We start from the raw sequence: 16178 nt of genomic DNA on the forward strand, positions 1-16178 counted from the left end.
TTCAAAACGAACATTGTTTTGTGTAAAAGACTGCAGACTTTTATTTTTAGATTGCTATTTCTGCATCATTACTGATTTCTGAAAGTATAATCTGATCTCTTTCCCTGAATTCTTAAATACCCCTATGCCGCTTCCCTCAGCCCAAGCTCCTCTGTGCAGTATCCTTCCAACAACACCCGGTCACTTCAACATTTTGTATATTGACTGAAAAATAATGCTAGAGCAGGGAGAAGATCTAATTACTGTACAAGTAGATAACATTTGAGAGGAAAGCAATACATAGATATAAAACAGTATTATTAGAAGATCAAACCCTGAACTTAAAGTAAGGAAGCCCTCTCCCCTTTCCTTTCATCTTGGGAAATGGGAAGAGGCTTATAATAAGCCCAAGGAAATGAAAGTGTTGATGAGAGAGAGAGGCTTGCAGGTGGTTGATAAAGGCCAAGATTGCTTGCAGTTTATTGATGAGATGCACGTAGTGCTACAAACCTGTATTTTATTTCAGAAAGCATGACATAAAGGTAAAAATGTGTTCCATTAAAATCAGATTTCAAATGTGTTTCATTAAAACAAGATTTTGCGAGCTATCCAGATGATGTGTGTAGGTCCTTGTAGATAGAAAATTGAAGCATGTAAAATTTCTCAATGAACAAGGAAAAGTTGTCTCTGTTTCTTTGAACTGGCTGTTTGCATTTGTACAAGAGCTCCTTTTTTTATTAAAGGATCATCCTGGGTAAAGACCTCAACAATAAAATTATGGCAACTGTTACCCAATAACCTGGGTCTATCAGCCAAAAGAAAGGCTTAAAGAGAAGTAGTGGATTTAGCAGCTTTCAACTATGCAGTCCCCATTTGTGTTATGTTAAAAACAAAACTACTAATATGAGCAAGAGTAGGACAGCCTAGCAGTTAGCATAATGGTATTCTTACAGAGACAAAGCACTGGTTCTGTGTTTTAAAATACATGTTCTGTTGCTCTTGTACCGAAAGAACCCTGATATTGGTCTTTGTTTTTAAAGCAACTGTGATCTAAAATATACATAACAATGTTTTCCAGTTTTTTTCTCTCTTTCATGTTGAATATAAGTTGTAATTGTGGTTGTGTAAGAAGCACTTTTTGAGTTTCTTAGTACACTCAAAATGTATGTTATTATTCCCTCCCCTTCTCCGGGATACACACACTTCCCTTCAATTAAGTGGATTTTAGTTGATGGGGTAAACAAATAGACCACTTGCGTTCTAAAGGGTTTCCCGATTCTTAATGTGTAGCTTGGTCTAGGATAAAATAAAAAATGAGTTGGAAAAAGATCCATATAGCTTCTCGTTTGTATTATTAACTGTACAGAAACCCCTGATGAGGCTGGACTAACCTGTCCAGCAATTTTGTGGTGCCAAAGCACTCGTTAGATTAGAAGGTAGCAACTAGTTTAATCTTTTCATGAAGCATTTTAGTTTATTTCCTTCACATTTTTTTCAGGTCTTAGATTAAAAACACTATGTTCTTTACACTTCAAAGTCGATACCTTAAGTAGAAATTATCCTAACCATAAGGAAGTTTAATTCTAAGGTTATTACTATATTTCCATTCCTGGCACTTTAAAATCACATTTGAAGATATAAGATACTGATTGGGAATTAGGGCTTTGAACTGGTGGTTTCACAAAGCACAGTGGGAGGACTGTGAGAGGTCGTTTAATCCCTTTAGGACTCAGTTTTTGTCCACTGTAAAATGGAAAGAATAATACCTACCTCAAAGCATTCTGATAAAAATTAAATGGTGTGATTCATAAAGCATTTCACAGTGGAGTAAGCTCTGTCTTGAGGAAAGACGTGTGGAGAAGTCAGGGACAGGTTTGTGAGCAGAAGAAGAAAGACTTACCCAAAGTCTATATCTGGGGAACTACGGACCAGTTGCTTCATGTTCTTTCCCTGCTTAGGCAAATGTAATTAATAAATCATGTAATTGAAATACAGGTGCCTTCTCTTGTACCAGATTAACATCCCTGCATGGAGTTGCCAGGATGGGGTAAACATGGAGGCTCAGTTTGCTGTTTTACCATATGCCTGAGCTGGCTCATTGCTTACACTGTTCTCTTTGTTCTGACTATTCTATGAGAGGATTGGAGCTCCTGAAGGAGTATACCAAAGTGATCATCAACACCTGAGTAGAGTAAGTGTATAATGAATAGCTATTTTATTGTTGATGTAGTGTTTGTCCATCTTGGATGCTTCTGGGCCATTCCAGATGAGAAAGGTGGAAAGGGTAAGCTTGACAATTCCTACAGGCATCTTACATTTCCACAAAGAGGAAATGAGTTAAAATTTCAAAAGTGATTGCTTTTGTTGGGTCCACAAGCAAACAACCAAAAAGCCAAAATATGTCCTAAATTAGGAAATAGGTATTCTATGTTCTAGCTGGATGGCAAAATGCCAGTGCATAAGTCTATCTATATCTGAGCCTTAGCTTTTTATACAAAAACTCAAAATTATGTATGAGTTTATCTTTCAGTGCCCATCTGGGTGCAAAATTACAGCAAAACTTAGCTGTGGCCCAGCTAGAAGTACCAGTGACTGAGTCAGGTCCTATTAATTGCTGGCCAGCTCTTCCTCCAAAAGGACTTGGAGACATGACTATCCTTCCCATTAAGAGAAGAAACTAAGTTTAATGGAGATGGATCCAGGCCTCTAGATAATACAGGGCAATTGTTCCAGCAAAACCTGTGTTCTCAACCATGTTATGCATTGAAGATCAATTTACCTGCTGGCTGGCACTTTATCTGAAATTCTTAGATCATATATGACTAATCAAAACGACACTCAGAAACTCAGAGTTTAGTACCAATGCCAGTGTTTACATATTTTTACCAAACTTTTATCTGTAAAAAAATCTGGAAATCTCATGAAAGAGGATTTTTCTCTTTGTTGGTTTTTCAAGTACATAAAACTGCAATAAAAGAAAGTCAATGGAAAACAGCCTTTGGCCGAAGACTTTTCTCTGCTTCCTAATTTTAGTCAGCTCAAAAACTTGTCTTACACAATTGTGGAAATAGTGAGTCTAGTGTTAGACTAATCGAGAACTGTAGAAAGACTAGAATGAATAAAATAAGTTAGTCATGAAGTGTTTTTGAACTTTCATGTAGGTTTGGGTTTCAGTTTGTCTTGGTGATGAAAACTCCAATATGTTTAGAATTTATGTAATCTGATTTATCATCCATGTTAGAATTCAAATTATCTGTCCCTAAAATGTAACTGTTCTCCTTTATGCCTTTTCTTCAAAATGTGAGGAACATGGAGAGTAAATTTCATATAGTTAAGTATATCAAAATTGAAGTTGAAATTACTTAGAATTTTAAACTGCTTAAGTGATTCCTTCCCATTGTTATAAAATTATGTACTGGTGTAATCAAATACTTTTAGGAGACCAAAAAAAACAATGTTTTTCTCCTGGGAATTTGGTAAAATACAGTGTAGTCACGTTAATATAAGTTCAATTCTTCCCTAAAAGAAAAAATCAAGGAAATAGTAACAGGTGCTGGGCTAGGTAACAGTCTCTCGTGATTCTAGAAATAACAACGAAGGGTTTAAATGGGAGAACTCTAAGTGCTGGAAGTGTTGGAAGAGCAGATTGAAGATTAGAATTAGAATCCACATGGGAAAGAAGGAGGTAAACTCTTTACCATAAATCATCTAGATACTTAATTTGAAATCAAACATGAACCTGAACATGTGTCATATAATCTCGCTAAATACACCTGGGTTTTATTAAGATGGTGTGAGCCAAAGACCACAATGTTTTAGACAAGCTTGAGCAGATCCCCTGCTAAAGAGAAAAACAAACATACTCTCTGTCTTGCTTTTGGAAAATAAAACCCCAAAACCTCAACACACCAACTTCAAGTAATTACTGGATTAAACTTCCAAACACTCGCAGCGTATTTGAAAGTCCATATAATACAATGTTTAACAGCACATATTTTAGAGCAATAGAGACTCAGGTTCAAATCCTGACATCTCCCACTTACTCACTGTCTGATTTTAAGCGGCTGACTTAACTTTTCATCACTTCGATTTCTTCATTTGTAAAATGGGCACCACTATAATCCACCCTTACAGAACTGTAGTGTGAGATAAACACAATGTGTGTAAAATGCTTAGTACAACACCTGCACTGAATAGATCTTAACAAATAATGGCCATTTTAATTTTTATTATACATTGAGTGATAACTTAGTGTTATTTAGACTCTTAATTCATGGAGCACTTAAGTTAAAAGAAACATAGAACCATGTCTGTCCTCAATTGCCATTTTGCACATCCTAACAAATACAACTCTATAACATTTTAGGAAGTTTTCATGATGAACTTTGGTAAATTTTATTTTAGTATTCTTTCATATTTATAGAAAGCTACAAGTAACTCAAGTATGGCCTTTGTTCAGATTTACCAATCGGTTATATTGGTTTATCTCGTTTGTTTTATTACATTCTCTCTCACTATGCACACATACCTATTTTCTGTTTACTTTAAAACATTCAAAAGTTGGTGAGAATGTGTATTTTATTCCAAATATTTCAGTGTATATGTCCTAAAAACATGGCCATTCACTTACATAGCCTCAGTTTTTCCTCAAAATCAGGAAATTAAACATTGACACAATATTGTTATCCAATCCACAGTTAATATTCAAATTTGATTTATTGTTTCAGATATAGCCTTTATAGCTATTTTTTCCCAGTCTAAGATCATGTATTATCTTTTGTTTTCATGTCTCTTTAGTCTCTTTTAATCTGAAACAGTTCCTCAGCCTTTTGTGTGTGTGTGTGTGTGTGTGTGTGTGTGTGTGTGTGTGTGTGTGTTTTAATCTTTCTTGACGTCTTTGAAGAGTACAGGCCAGTTATTTTATAGAATGCCCCACAACTCATTTCTTTTTTCTTTTTCCTGGTTTCTCATGATTAGATTTAGCTTATGGATATTTTGACAGGAATACCACTGAAGTAATATTACTTTCTTCTCAGTGCATCTTATTAAGAGCCATATGATAATCAGTTTATCTTAGTTTTGATGATGTTAGGTTATTGGTGATGATGAAATTGGTTAAGAATGAGAATTCCAGGTTTCTTAATTGTGACTAATGGGAAGATGCTTTGATACTAGAAGGAAATAATTGCTGAAAATATTCCAAATTTGATGAAAATTATATAACCCCATAGATAAAAGAATCTCAACACATTTAAGACAGGCTTAATGCATAGAAATAATACCAAGGCAAATTACAATCAAATCTCTGAAAGTGATCTTTGAAGAAAAAAATCTTAAAAATTGAAAAGAAAAATGACACGTGATGCACAGAGGGGAAAAAATGGTAAGATTGACTCTAGGATTTTCATCAGAAATCATGCAACCAGAAGACATTGGAGTGACACCTTTACAATGCTGAAAGAAACAAATTGTCAGCCAGGAATTCCCAGTGAAAATAGCCAGAGAATACCAAGTGAATATAACCTTCACAAATGATGGCAAACTATTTTTCATAAATATAGTAGTTGAGAGAATTTGTTGTCAGCTGTCCTGCACAAAAAGAAATATAGAAAAGTTCTTCAAGCTAAAGGAAAATGATACCAGGTGGAGACTTGGACCTACATAAATGAAAAAAGAATGCTGGAAATCATTAGAAAATTTGGTAAATATAAAATACCTTTTATTTCTCACTTTAAAATTTCTCAAAAGGCAGTTAACTGCTTAAGAAAGTGTCTGGGAGCTGATAACTTATAGAAGTGTAATGTATGAAAACAGTAGCAATAAGAAGGAAGGAAGGGAATGCACTTTTGTAAGTTTCTTGCATTATATGTGACAAAGCACAATATTATTTCAAAGTAGACTATGGTAAGTTAAATATGCATATTATAATGCCTAGAGAAACCACTAAAAGTTTAAGAAGGTCTAATTAATACTAGAAAATAATGGAATAAAGAAATATACTCACCTTAATCCCAAATAAATCATAAAAAGGAAGTATAGAAAAGATGGAAAAACAGACAAGAAATAGCAAGATAGTAGATGGAAACTCAGTTCACACTGGTAATTACATTAAATGTAAGTGATAAACACTCCAATAAAAAGTCGGTGGGTCAAACTGGATAAAAGCAAGATCTAACTATATAGTGTCTATGAGAGACCCACTTTAACCTTAGAGGCAAATACGTTAAAAGCTTGGAAAAATGTATACCATGAAAACATTAATCATAAGAAAGCCAAAAGACCATAATACTATCATGTTTCAGAACAAGAAACAGTACCAGAGTCAAAGAAAGATATTTCATACAAATAAGTGTATCCATTAAACAAGAAGACATACCAATCCTAGATGTCTATGCTTATGTTTCATAATACATGAATCAAAAACTTACCGATCTGAGAGGAGAAAGAGAAAAAAAATATGCTATCATGTTCACATTATCTCTTAATTTTTAGAATGAATAGACAGTAAATTAATAAGGATAAGAATTTTGGGGGTGCCTGGGTGGCTCAGTTGGTTAAATGGCCAACTCTTTATTTTGGCTCAGGTCGTGATCATGGGATCAAGCCCCATGTCAGGCTCCACACTCAGCAGGGAGTCTGCTCCTCTCCCTCTGCCCTTCCCCCTGCTTGCACGCCCTCTCTCTCTCTCTCTCTCTCTCTCTGTCTCTCAAATAAATAAATAAGTAAATCTTTTTTTTTTTTAAGTTAAGAACTTTGGAACAGATTATCTACCAATTTGAACCAATTGATCTTAATACAATACTTCACTCAATGACAGTGGAAGGCACATTTTTTCAAGTGCCCATGAACATTCACCAAATATGCTACAAGCTAAGCCATAAGATGGTTTCAATAAATTGAGAAGAATTAAAACACAGAGTATGTTCTCTGACCATAAGGGAATTAAATTAGAAATTAAGAAAAGAAAGATATTTAGAAATTACCAAATATAAGGAACTTAAATGATGTTTTGCTAAATAATTCATGGATTAAAGAAGAAATTACAAAGGAATATCTCAAACTGAGTGAAAATGAAAACACAATGAAGCAAGCATATAAAAATATGTTAAATATAACTAAATCAATGCTTAGGGGAAAATCTGTAACTTCAAATGCTCATATTAGAAAGACTAAATTATCTAATACCAGTGATCCAAACTTCTAATTTAAGAAGCTATAAAAAAGAATAAATTAAAGCCAATGTAATTAGAAGAAAGGAAATAATAAAATAGGGTCAGAAATTAATTAAATGGAAAATGGACAAAGATCACAGAAATCAACTATCAATAAAATTGTTAACCTGTAGCCGGACTGGTGAAGAAAAAGGGGACAAATCCTCTATCAATACCAGAGATGGAAGAGGAGACATCACAAAATCCTACATTAAAAAGGAAGGTAAAATATTATGAATCATCCATAGTGAATTGATCAGTTAGGTAAAATGAACAAATTCCTTGAAAGATTGGAACAATTGATTTCAGAAAAACATTCTGAAAATCTACTACAGAAGTTTAGAACTAAAATCCTTCCCACAAAGCAAGTTCCAGGCCCAAATGATGTTATCGGTGAAGTCTAATAAGCATTGAAGGAGAAATAATACCAGCCTTACCCAAAGGAAAGGAAACATTTGCCAATTAATTTCACGTGACTGGCACAAACATGATACCAACTTAAGAAAAGAAAACTAAAACTACAGACTGATACTCCTCATGAATAGAAATGGCAAAAACATTATTGAAAAAATATTAACAAGTCAAATCATGACTAAATGATATTTATTCCCAGGAGGCAAGGTTGGTTTAACAGTTGAAAACCGATCTATATATTTTAACAAATCAATAGAGTAAATAAGAAAATCCATATGATCTCAGTAGATAAAAAAAAAAAGCACTGGACACAATTCAACACCCATTCATTATAAAAAACTAAGAATAGAGGGGTCTTAAACTGATATAAGGCATTTATAAAACATCTACAGCTAGTAACAAGAGGCTTTGATTTCCTCAAAGGATGTTACCATATTAAAGGATCAGCGTTAGATTCTTTTGCTGGTAGGTTAGACACTGCTCGGTGACAATAGCTAAATCCTTTAATGAGAGGAAGCGCAAGCTTTTGAACCTGTCAATATCATCCATCTCTGCTAGTACAGTTACTCTATGATCCCATTGCTAGAGCAGTGGGGTGGCTAAGGATAGAGTCTGGCTGACATCTACTGGTAGAGTCATTCTGTTGACTTGATAGTTTCATTCACTTCTACAGTGGATGGTCCCTAGTGGCTTTCAACCGCAGTACAAAGATGCTCATATTTTGTTCCTTTGCTCATAGTTTCAGCTACATGCCTCTTTCCCAAGCATCTTCGTCCCTGATTTCCTAGTCTTTCTCCTTTTCTCCTTTCATGACCAGCCATCCAGTCCATTTGCCATTGCCTATTAGTCCTTGTAAAGCCAGTGCTTACTTGCATGGTATCATAACAACAATGCAAGCTGAAATGATGCGGTGCCATCCAAATAATCAATAAAAAATACTATGACTGCTCAGTCACTTTTTAAAAGACTTAAAAGATAGTAAAAATTATCTTACTGCCAGTTATAAACATGTAAGAACGTGAAAAAAAGTAAAGTTAATATTTATTTAGTATACTGTAATTTGAAATATTGGAAACATTGAGAATTCTTGGGGGGTTTTTTGCATTTAATTTTTCCAGCTTTTCTGAGGTATAATTAACAAGCAAAATTATATATATTTAAAGTGTACCATGTGAGGATTTGATATAGATATAACATTGTGAAATATTTACCAAAATCAGGTTAATTAACACATCCATTATCTTACATATTTACCTTTTGTGTGTGCATGTTGTAGAAATGCTTATGATCTACTTGCTTAGAAAATTTCAAATATACAATACAGTATTATTAACTATAGTCACCATGCTGTACAATAGATTCTCAGAATGTATTTGTCTTATAACTGTGTGTTTTTTTGTGAAAATTATTAGGAGTAGTTTGAAGATTGCTTACCTTTCTCTTATACTTAAAATATGGAGCAAGAAATTTTTCTATGCTTCAGCTTCCAACACTTTGTTCTTTGATGTCATGGAATGTTTCCAAGAGTTCCTTTAATGGCAATGTTTTCTTTTGTTTTGTTTTTTACTGGGATCACTCTTTCAAGGACATCTTCATCCTTTTCATCACAACCGCTTTCCCCACATATGCTCACAAATTCACCTTTAGTGAATTTCTTTAGCTGCATATCTAGAATCTGCCAATGGGCTATTTCCAAGGCTAACTATTCCATCTATAGCTCAATATAAATTTGATTTGAAAAAAAAGAAATAAATGAAATAAATTTGATTTGACTCCTGCAGAGTGATTTCTAAGTGTAGTAAGAGTTTCTACCATACTTCACACAATTTAACATAGAAGTAAATGCTCTATTTCAACCATAAGTGTCTTTCTGCTGCCGATGAAACATAATGAAAGACGTTGAAAGAACTTAAGCTTATTTATTGTATCAGTTTGACTTGTTGATTCATTCAGATTTATGTCTCAGTCTATCTTCCCTTAGCATTGCCATTCTTAAGTCTTCTAATCATATCCAGTTTCACATAGAGTGTTAGCACATTTCATTTCTTCGCTGCACTTTCATCTTGTTTGTGATGCCCTTTTTCAATGACCTAATTCAGTAAAATGTCCTATGGGTTTATCACTGGGAGACACGGTGGCAGCACATCTTTGCTATCTGTGCATGAACTGAGTAACAGACCACAGTGACCAGTCACAGTCATATTTTGCAAGAAGTCATGTGTTTGGTCACGGATCACAGTGCACATCTATTATTGACATAGTGGTCAATGGACTGGGGAATTAACAACAAAGTTGGTACTTTACGGAATTACTCACAGTTAATACATCATGGTAACTGGGATTTGGGCATTGTTGTTAGAAAACTGGTGTTAATTACCCAAACCATGGTAACTGAAATCTATATGCATTTGGAACCTGTGCACAGTGAGAACTGCCTGCATGTTCCCACACTAAGGCACTTCTCTCTCCATAAAAAGTGGATGATCAAGTGCACTGCCCAGAGCTCTGCCCCTGGGAGGATTTCATTTCTACGTGATATTTCAGAGCTTTCAGGGAATGGGGCTAAAATGTAACAGCAGTTCCTTTGCAGCTTGCCACGACATACCAAAGGGACTCATCCTTGAAACAAGCTTGGGCTTTTTCCTCCACCAGCTGGTCATCGGGAACCTCATAAAGCCATAGGTGTGAGATGAAGGAGAAGTGTGAATACAAACTTGATGGAGGACATGGAGGTCTGGGTCACTTGTTCCTGCTTGAGCCTAATCCCTAATCTAATTCTTGATTCAGAGCCCTCAATTTAGAAATAGGCAAAGCTCATTGATACAATTTACAGAAGGAGAAACACAAATGCAAAATACAAATGAACCTATGAAAAATTGAAAGGCAGCAAATCATGTAGTTTTGGAGTGCAGGGTTTAAAGCCTATCCTTACTGACTTCTTAACCCAGATTCTCTATCTACTAGCTTTGTGATCTTTAACAAGGTACTTAACCCCTCCATGCCTCCACTCCTTTATTTGTAAAATGGAGTTAATAAAATATCATACTCTAATATCCCTTAACCCTCTCTTCCATAGTAAGTGAATTTTTAGCTGGGCCAAGAACTGACACAGACAGTTTCTCCAGTATTGGTGATTGGCCATATCCACTAGCTTCCTGAGAAAAGGTCCATGAGGAATAAATGCTTGGAGATTTTGTAAAATAAAAATACTTGGGTTTTTTTGGGTTTTTTAAAAAGATTTTATTTATTTATTCATGAGAGACACAGAGGGAGAGAGAGAGAGAGAGAGAGAGAGAGGCAGAGGGAGAAGCAGACTCCCCGCTGAGCAGGGAGCCCGGTGTTGGGCTCAATCCCAGGACCCCGGGATCATGACCTAAGCCAAAGGCAGATGCTTAACCATTTGAGCCACCCAGGAGCCCTAAAAATACTTGTTTTTTTAATCATCAGATTTAAATTGTAAGTTGAAAGAGTATAGAATTCTAGGTTGGAAATCATTTTTTGTGAAAATTTTGAAAGCATTTCTGCTTTGCTCCTGTGCAACTATGGAGATGTCTGATGCCATTTGATGACATCAGTCCTTAGTAGATCACTTTCTTTTCCTTCTGGAAACTTTCAGAATTTTCCTTTTGGCCTCATTTATTTTTGTAATTTTTTATTTCTTTTGCTGGGCACTCACTGGATCCATTCAGTTTGGAAACTCAGTGTTCTCCAGTTCAAGGAAAACCTTCTTGTGTATTTTCTTTTCTTTTCTTTTTTTTTTAAGATTTTTATTTATTTGACAGAGAGACACAGTGAGAGAAGGAACACAAGCAGGGGGAGTGGGAGAGGGAGAAGCAGGTTTCCCACTGAGCAGGGAGCCTGATGCGGGCCTCGATTCCAGGACCCTGGAATCATGACCTGAGTCGAAGGCAGACACTTAACGACTGAGCCACCCAGGCGCCCCTCGTGTATTTTCAACAATAATCTACTTCTTTCCATTTGCTCCTAATCTTTCCTTAAAGACCTCCTATTGGATATTGGACCTCTGGATTAATGATATTATATATATTTTTTGTTTCATTCTTGATCTCTTTGTCTTTTTGTTCTAATTTCCAGGAATTTTCTTTATTATTCAACCCTGTTATAGTTATCTACTATTGTATAATTAACTATCCTAAACATAGTGCCTTATAGTAACAATTTTATTATATTTCGTGACTTTGTAGACCAAGAATTTAGGTAGCACCTAGTTGTTCCAAGTAATGTTGATAGTTACTTGGTGATATTCAGCTGATAGATGGGCTGGTCTCAATGGTCTAAAATAGTTTTACTAACATGTTTGGAGTGGTGGCAGGAAGCCTACTGTTGACCAGTATGCCTACATGTAGCTCCTTCAACATGGCAGTATCAGGTAGTCAAATATTTTACATGGTAACTGTGGATGTCCAGAGAGTATATGCCAAGAATCTTCAGTGAAAGCTGTAGGGATTGACTCTCATGACCTAACTGCAGGAGTCCCAAATGTCACTTCTACTTAATTTTCTTTTCAGGCAAACAGTATCTTGTCCCCTGCCCCCCATGAGTATTTAATTTTTTAAAAATTTTATTTTACTTTGTCCCATTTTCCTTCTGTATTTGTTTAAAGTTGTCCTCTATTTGATTGCTTTATTCTTTTATTTTCATGTGGAGGATTTCCTAATATGCCTGGAGATCTTGGCTGCCCTTTGATGTTTAAGAAGGAGGCCTTAAAAGACTCACTAGAAATTATCTGTGGCTAGAAGGGTTTTGATTGATTGGTTCACTTCATGTAGGGTGATAGAGCCAAGTCTATCTGTTTGTGAGCTATTCCAAAATTGTCAGTCCTCTCTGTTTAGCCAGTCAGTTTCTCCTGTGGATAATTCTACCTAGCAGTGAGGCCTACTGGGTGAACTTGGGACCAAAAATAGGCAAAGGAGCTGTGTGTTGACGTTCCCATTCTGGTATGTAGGATTTCCCCAGGTGGTCTCCCTGTTTCTCAGCCCAGTAGGCCTGTATGTTCAATACAGTCATATGCCTCTGCCCACAGAAGCCATTTTGTGGGCTTTCTCCAGGGAGCAAATCTCAGTTTCCTGTTGCAGTTACAGAGGGTTATGGGGGTGAAATGGTATCTGGGATCCAACTTCTCCTTTACAAGCCTTTAACTCATTCTTCTGTCACTTCTGTGTCCTTATTGTTACCTCTCTGACACCACATTTCCCCCAATCTTGAAACTTGCTTCTTGGCATTTCCCTCTGTGGACATTCAGATTTTGCCTTTCTACACTCTGCCATCAGTTATCATTCATCAATCCATGTTGCAGATTCCAAAAATTTAGTGATTTTTCTTTTTCTCCATGCTCTTGTGGGTTTCTTCTCCATGCTCTTGTGGGTTTATACCTTAAATATGTATTTGCTATAATTTTAATGCAGTTTTCAGAGGTATTGGAGATAAACATATATGTTTAATCTGCCATGCTTAGTAGAAAGTCTTAGATATTATTTCAATCTTCTTTCTTTTTTTGTACTAGAGCTGCTATTAAGAAGAAAATTTAACTGGTTGCTTATACTTCAGAATGACCAATAAGAGGAAGAAGACATTTTGTTTTTCAATTTTAAGCATGTTAAGTGAAGATATTACAATTAAAAATAGAGGATAGAAGATCTTGGATAATCATCACCTAAATACACTTGGAATAATTACAGAGAATTTAATTTTTCCCAAAGTTTTTCTACTTGTTACCCATTTTTTTTTCTTGGAAAACATTCAGTTGGATTTGTGTCATAAAACCGTACATGTACATTTTCCAGATTTTTTGAGCTACATTTGTAGGAAGAACAACACTGTAGGAACTACAGTTTTTTCCCCACTTAGAACTCTTGTCTTTCTCTTTCAAGACAACACTTGCCAATGCAGGAATTTGTAACCATTTGCTTAGGCTCCACTCCTATTCTTCTGTTCCTTTCACCATCCATACAACTCTTATGTTGCTGTATTCTAGGTGGGCTATTTTAGGTCCTTCCCAAAAGACCTAAGTAATTAGCTCTATTGTTGTTCAGCAAATGCATCTTAATCACCCCAAATCTGTCTGGGCAAACTACTTCAGACAAGTATATAAGAACTTCACGGGTGGTTAGAAGCAATGCAGGTTAAGGAAAAGGACTGTGGAGGAAAGTACTTAGGAAAATCATCCTTAGGACATAAAGTAAATGAAAGAGAGTGTGGGTGGGTAGATTGTCAGGAGGTGACAGCGGACAATAGGTGGGGGAGAGAGATAGGGATATGGACATCAGGCCAAGCAAACTTTGAATTTTAATTGACAATGTTTTGGGGTTTTTTTCCCCATTTTAATAATGTTATTAGTTAAGTTGTAATTTAATTGAGTGTAAACAGTTCAAGTTCAGCTCAATAAAAGCTTATTCTGCAATCCTATTTAACTTCCTATCTATAGATTTGTTTATTTTCGTTGAAGAAGTTTGCAAGTACTTCTTTCAAGACCCAAATATCCATTTATTTTCTCTCCTTTAATAAGAAATTTCTGATTTTATTCAAGGTGGCCATGTGCCTAGCTAAATGATTGTATTTCTCATCCTCCCTCTGCACACAGGTCAGGCCATATCATTATGCACTGGGCAGTTAGAGTTAAACAGAATTGTTTTATGTTTCACATTCCACTTGTTAGCTAGGAAAGCATATGTGGTGGCTGGAGTACCATGGAGGCAAGACATTATCCGAGGGATGTGGGGTGCAAATATGGAGGTAGATGGATTCCTGAGAGTCTCCGAGTCCCTGAGTCCTAACTCTCAGGGTGCCTGCTTCTGGGCTTATTTTGTGTGAGGAAGGTACTTTACTTAAACCATTCTATTATGAATGATTATGCCCAGCTAAGCCTAATTCCAATGGATATAAAAGAGAACCCATAGCATTCTTTGAAATTTTGACTAAGGATTCAGAATCTTAAAATATTTGTTTATACCCTATGAACTGTCATCTAAACTAAGAAATAATTTTCTGCTGAAAAAAACTTTAAGAAGAACATTTTTAGCTCCTGTCTTGAATCAGAGGGACTAGCATGGAGTAGCCGTTGAATAAATACTTAAGTCAGTGATCATATAATTTAAAAATTAATTCTTGAAAAAAATTAATTCTTGAGGGCTTACGTATACCTGTTCAGTATAAGTGTACAGAGATAAATAAATACTGTCTCTAGCTCAATGAGGTTTCTAATCTTCTAAGAGTGATATAAACCACCAGCATTTATACAAGATAGAAGGAATTAAGTCTCATAGCAGAGACATATGCAATGCATTCAATGGTGGAAGAAAAAGTGACAGATTCATAATAGTGGGGTTTAGATCTTGACTGAAACAGAGTTTAAAGCAAGGAAAGTAGATTGGCAAGATTGTAAAATCATGCTGAAGAATTTTGATTTCATTGTCTAGTTAACTGAGAGACATTAAATTAATTTTTAAGATGATATTCTGATGGCCATGTGAAAAATTGCCTGGAGAGGCAGAGATTGCAGGCCAGAAAGGCATCTAGCCAGAAGCAAGCCTCTGATTTCCCCACTCTCAGCAGGAGTAGGGAGAAATCTAGTCTCACCTCTGTGAGTCCCATGGGCCCAAAGTCAAGGCAAGAGGAAAGATTTTCGGAAGGTGAGAGTCCAAGGGGCAGAGACAAAGTACTGGGAAAGGAAACATGGCTAGGCACAGAAAGGTAGAGGAACCATTGTTATGGACTGAAGTGTGCGCAGCACCGCCCCATTCATATATTGAAGCCGTAAGCCCCAATGTGAGTGTATTTGGAGATGGGGCCTTTAAAGAGATAATTAAGGTTAAATGAGGCCATCAGTGTTCCTAATGTGACAAGACTTTATAAGAAGAGGATGAGATACCAAGGGTCCTTCTCTCTCTCTGAGCAAACAGAAAAGAGGGCATGTGTAGACACAGTGAGAAGGCTACAGGACAGGAAGAGAACATCACCCCAAGTCAACCCTAAATCTTGGGCTTTTAGCCTCCAGATTTATGATAAAATAAATTTCTGTTGCTTAAGCCATTCAACCTGTGGAATGCTGTGATGGCAGACTGAGCAGATTAATACAACCATATGGGTTGACTAAACAGAGAATAGAACCTAAGGGAGATATCTGCATTAATTCTAAGGGAAGAGGTGAATAACTCCTCTGTAGGAAGGAGATGCTGGTCAGACTGAGAACAACCATTGGGCCACATTTATTAAGTTTCTTTATCTATAAAACAGCAAAAATAATAACACTGACCTCAAAATTTTGTTACAAGAAGTAAACAAGTTAACAGTGAAGCAAAAAATAATTGCTTAATAATGTTAGCTATTTTTATTTTTACAAACCATTTATACCAGCCCCCAATTTTTATTCTTCATTCTGCCAAATGAAAGACCTGAATCTATAACTCATAGAAAGAAATTTGGAATTATTGACATGGTAGGTATGTGTATAGGCATAAAATGGTGTCACACTCAATTCTGTACCATATTGGACTAAATTATGGCAAGACTGAAGTGTTCAAAGCCAAAACACCCACCAACCACCACCACTGTGCT

This window comes from Callorhinus ursinus, unplaced genomic scaffold, assembly GCF_003265705.2.
Source record: "Callorhinus ursinus isolate GAN/ISIS: 27379988/994484 unplaced genomic scaffold, GSC_fseal_2.0 scaffold4, whole genome shotgun sequence".
NCBI classification, from domain to species: domain Eukaryota; kingdom Metazoa; phylum Chordata; class Mammalia; order Carnivora; family Otariidae; genus Callorhinus; species Callorhinus ursinus.